Source organism: Heptranchias perlo, unplaced genomic scaffold, assembly GCF_035084215.1.
Source record: "Heptranchias perlo isolate sHepPer1 unplaced genomic scaffold, sHepPer1.hap1 HAP1_SCAFFOLD_63, whole genome shotgun sequence".
NCBI lineage: Eukaryota > Metazoa > Chordata > Chondrichthyes > Hexanchiformes > Hexanchidae > Heptranchias > Heptranchias perlo.
Genome location: NW_027139655.1, coordinates 3,518,651 through 3,524,239, shown reverse-complemented (window position 1 = coordinate 3,524,239; position 5,589 = coordinate 3,518,651). Strand labels below are relative to the sequence as shown.

The 5,589-nt window shown below is 42.0% G+C and overlaps 1 non-coding gene across 1 annotated transcript; it reads right to left on the bottom strand.

Annotated features, from left to right (window-relative positions):
- Positions 1 to 5,234: 5,234 nt before the first annotated feature.
- Positions 5,235 to 5,306, bottom strand: trnag-ucc (transfer RNA glycine (anticodon UCC)). Its single transcript has one exon. It is a non-coding gene; the product is annotated as a tRNA-Gly (tRNA).
- Between the last annotated feature and the right edge of the window lie 283 nt (positions 5,307 to 5,589).

The window sequence follows — 5,589 nt, the reverse complement described above, 5'->3', positions numbered from 1 at the left end:
AAATGCACGGTGCTCTCACAGTTTAAAATGCACGGTGCTCTCACAGTTTAAAATACAAGGTGCTCTCACTGTTTAAAATGCACGGTGCTCTCACAGTTTAAAATATAAGGTGCTCTCACTGTTTAAAATGCACGGTGCATTAATGTTAATAATGAACGGTGCTCTCACTGTTTAAAATACAAGGTGCTCTCACAGTTTAAAATACAAGGTGCTCTCACTGTTTAAAATGCACGGTGCTCTCACTGTTTAAAATACAAGGTGCTCTCACAGTTTAAAATACAAGGTGCACTCACTGTTTAAAATACAAGGTGCTCTCTCCCCCTATCCCTCCTCTCTCTCTCTCCTCCGCTCTCTCCCACTCCCTCTCTCACTCTCTCTCACTCTCCCTCCCTCCCACTCTCCCTCTCTCTCTCCCCCTATCCCTCCTCTCTCTCTCCCTCCCTCTCTCCCTCTCCCCTCTCTCTCACTCTCTCCCTCACACCCCCCAGTTGCACAGAATCTCGCCCGAATCCAAGTCTGCAGCTTGTTTCTCCCCTGCCTTTCCTCTGAATGCCTCCAACCGGTTCCGCACTGCCTGTCTGAGCTGCTCAGTGTTTGCTGCAGGGTCCAACCCTCCCCCTGGGTGTGTTTTCTCTTCTCTCCCTGGTCTTCACACACACCTGCTCTGGACATTGTTGCAACTTGAAAATGCACGGTGCACTCACTGTTTGAAATACAAGGTGCTCTCACTGTTTCAAATACAAGGTGCTCTCACTGTTTAAAATACAAGGTGCTCTCACTGTTTAAAATGCACGGTGCACTCAATGTTTATAATGCACGGTGCTCTCATTGTTTAAAATGCACGGTGCTCTCATTGTTTAAAATGCACGGTGCTCTCACTGTTAAAAATGCACGGTGCTCTCACAGTTTAAAATGCACGGTGCTCTCCAGTTTAAAATACAAGGTGCACTCACTGTTTAAAATGCACGGTGCTCTCACTGTTGAAAATACAAGGTGCTCTCACTGTTTAAAATGCACGGTGCTCTCACAGTTTAAAATACAAGGTGCACTCACGGTTTAAAATACAAGGTGCTCTCACTGTTTAAAATGCACAGTGCACTCAATGTTTATAATGCACGGTGCTCTCACTGTTTAAAATGCACGGTGCTCTCATTGTTTAAAATGCACGGTGCTCTCACTGTTTAAAATGCACGGTGCTCTCACTGTTTAAAATGCACGGTGCTCTCACTGTTCAAAATACAAGGTGCAATTGCTGTTTAAAATGCTCGGTGCTCTCACTGTTTTAAATGCACGGTGCTCTCACTATTCATAATGCATGGTGCTCTCACTGTTTAAAATGCACGGTGCTCTCACTGTTTAAAATGCACGGTGCACTTACTGATAAAAATGCACGTTGCTCTCACTGTTTAAAATACAAGGTGCTCTCACTGTTTAAAATGCACGGTGCTCTCACTGTTTTAAATGCACGGTGCTCTCACTGTTTATAATGCACGGTGCTCTCACTGTTTAAAATGCATGGTTCTCTCACTGTTTAAAATGCATGGTGCTCTCTCTGCCCATAATGCATGGTGCTCTCACTGTTTAAAATGCATGGTGCTCTCACTTTTTTAAATGCATGGTGCTCTCACGGTTTATAATGCATGGTGCTCTCACTGCTTATAAAGCATGGTGCTCCCACAGTTTGTCATGCAGTGTGCTCTCATTGTTTAAAATGCATGGTGCTCTCACTGTATATAATGCTTGGTATCTCACTGTTTACAATGCATGGTGCTCTCACTGTTTTTAATGCATGGTGCTCTCACAATTTATAATGCATGGTGCTCTCACAGTTTAAAATACAAGGTGCACTGTTTAAAATGCACGGTGCTCTCACAGTTCAAAATACAAGGTGCACTCACAGTTTAAAATACAAGGTGCACTCACAGTTTAAAATACAAGGTGCTCTCACTGTTTAAAATGCACGGTGCTCTCACTGTTTATAATGCACGGTGCTCTCACTGTTTAAAATGCACGGTGCTCTCACTGTTTAAAATGCATGGGGCTCTCACTCTTTATAATGCATGGTGCTCACACTGTTTTAAATGCATGGTGTTCTCACTGCTTACAATGCATGGTGCTCTCAATGTTTATAATGCATGTTGCTCTCACTCTTTATAATGCATGGTGCTCCCACTGTTTCTAATGCAAGGTGCTCTCACTGTTTATAATGCATATTGGTCTCACTGTTCATAATCAATGCTCCTCTCACTGTTTGTAATGCATGGTGCTCTCACTGTTTAAAATGCATTGGTCTCTCACTGTTGATAATGCATGGTCCTCTCACTGTTTAAAATGCATGGTGCTCTCACTGCTTATAATGCATGGCGCTCTCACTGTTTATAATGCATGGCGCTCTCACTGTTTATAATGCATGGCGCTCTCACTGTTTATAATGCATGGCGCTCTCACTGTTTATAATGCATGGTGCTCTCACTGGTTGAAATGCATGGTCCTCTCACTGTTTAAAATGCATCGTGCTCTCACTGTCTATAATGCTTGGTATCTCACTGTTTATAATGCATGGTGCTCTCACTGTTTAATGTGCATAGTGCTCTCACTGCTTATAAGGCATGGTGCACTCACTGTATATAATGCATGGTGCTCTCACTGTTTATAATGCATGGTGCTCTCACTGTTTATAATGCACGTTGCTCTCACTGTTTATAATGCATGGTGCTCTCACTGTTTATAATACACGTTGCTCTCACTGTTTATCATGCAAGTTGCTCTCACTGCATTCAATGCATTGTGCTCTCACTGTTTATCATGCATGTTGATCTCACTGCTTAAAATGCATGGTGCTCTCACTGTTTATAATGCATGGTGCTCTCACTGTTTATAATGCATTGTGCTCCTACTGTTTATAATGCATGGTGTTCTGACAGTTTATAATGCATGGTGCTCTCACTGTTTAATGTGCATAGTGCTCTCACTGCTTGTAATGCATGGTGCACTCACTGTATATAATGCATCGTGCTCTCACTGTTTATAATGCATGGTGCGCTCACTGTTTATCATGCATGGTGCTTTCACTGTTTATAATGCATCGTGCTCTCACTGTATATAATGCTTGGTATCTCTCTGTGTATAATGCATGGTTCTCTCACTGTTTATAATGCATGGTGCTCTTACTGTTTATAATGCATGGTGCTCTCACTGTTTATAATGCATATTGGTCTCACTGTTCATAATCAATGCTGCTCTCACTGATTATAATGCATGGTGCTCTCACTGGTTATAATGCATGGTGCTCTCACTGTTTATAATGCATGTTGCTCTCACTGTTTATAATGCATGGTGCTCTCACTGTTTATAATGCATGGTGCTCTCACTGTTTATAATGCACGTTGCTCTCATTGTTTATAATGCATGGTGCTCTCACTGTTTATAATACACGTTGCTCTCACTGTTTATCATGCATGTTGCTCTCACTGCATTCAATGCACAGTGCTCTCACTGTTTATAATGCATGGTGCTCTCACTGTTTATAATGCATTGTGCTCCTACTGTTTATAATGCATGGTGTTCTGACAGTTTATAATGCATGGTGCTCTCACTGTTTAATGTGCATGGTGCTCTCACTGTTTATAATGCACGTTGCTCTCATTGTTTATAATGCATGGTGCTCTCACTGTTTATAATACACGTTGCTCTCACTGTTTATCATGCATGTTGCTCTCACTGCATTCAATGCATTGTGCTCTCACTGTTTATAATGCTTTGTGCTCTCACTGCTTATAATGCACAGTGCTCTCACTGTTTATAATGCATGGTGCTCTCACTGTTTATAATGCATTGTGCTCCTACTGTTTATAATGCATGGTGTTCTGACAGTTTATAATGCATGGTGCTCTCACTGTTTAATGTGCATAGTGCTCTCACTGCTTGTAATGCATGGTGCACTCACTGTATATAATGCATGGTGCTCTCACTGTTTATCGTGCACGGTGCTCTCACTGTTTATCGTGCACGGTGCTCTCACTGTTTATCATGCGTGGTGCTCTCACTGTTTAAAATGCATGTTGCTCTCACTGTTTACAATGCATGGTGCTCTCTCTGCTTATAATGCACGGTGCTCTCACTGTTTTAAATGCATCGTGGTCTCACTGTTCATAATCAATGCTGCTCTCACTGTTTGCAATGCATGGTTCTCTCACTGTTTATAGTGCATGGTGCTCTCACTGTTTATAATGCACGGTGCTCTTACTTTTTATAATGCATGGTGCTCTCACTGTTTATAATGCATATTGGTCTCACTGTTCATAATCAATGCTGCTCTCACTGATTATAATGCATGGTGATCTCACTGGTTATAATGCATGGTGCTCTCACTGTTTATAATGCATGTTGCTCTCACTGTTTATAATGCACGGTGCTCTCACTGTTTATAATGCACGGTGCTCTAACTGTTTAAAATGCATATTGGTCTCACTGTTCATAATCAATGCTGCTCTCACTGTTTGTCATGCATGGTGCTCTCACTTTTTTAAATGCATGGTGCTCTCACTGATAACAATCCATGGTGCTCTCACTTTTATAATGCATGGTGCTCTCACTGTTTATAATGCATGGTCGTCCAACTCTTTATAATGCATGTTGCTCTCTTAAAATCTATCGATCTCAGCTTTGAATATAACTCAACGACTGAGCATCCACAGCCCTCTGGGGTGCAGAGAATTCCAAAGATTCACAATCCTTTGAGTGAAGAAATGTTTCCTCATGTCGGTCCTAAATGGCCGACCCCTTATCTTGAGACGATGAGCTCGAGTTCTTGACTCTCCAGTCAGGGGAATCAGACTCTCAGCATCTGCCCTGTCAAGCCTTCTAAGAATTTTATACATTTCAATGCGATCTCCTCTCATTCTTCTGAACTCCACCGAATATTGGCCAGTTTTACACAATATTTCCTCATACTACAATTGCAGCAAGACCTCCTTACTCTTATATTCCAACACCCTGACAATAAAGGCGAACATATCATTTCCTTTCCTCACTCTCATTAGACCCTTGGTATCTCAGTATTTCCAGCATGTTTTTCCTCTTTTCCTTCCAGAGGCAAAAGAAATGAAGGTTGAAAATATTTTACTATAATTGCACGCGATTATTTTTTGGAAACAATATCCAACTGAACTGCATCAAATTCGGCTGTAAACTTAAGAGTTCCTGATGGAAATAAACTAATAAGAACACTTAACTGCGATGACCGGGAATCGAACCCGGGTCAACTGCTTGGAAGGCAGCTATGCTCACCACTATACCACCATCGCTGAAAATAACCGAATAAAATAGTTCCCAAACATCAGATCCTGACCAGACACTGCAGGCTGTTGGATTTTGTTCTTCATTTGAACTGGTTTCTGACGGATCCTTTCTCGCTCTGTTGCAGTTCCTGTTTCCGCCCAGTAGATTTCACCAACCCCCAATCAATGGAAATTCCACACCAGCCAGTAATTCTTCACCTGATATCGGACTGAAGAGACAGTCGATACCTGCAATACTTGACCAGCTGGAAATACATTTTACCACAGCTCACATCAGCCTTTGAGTAAA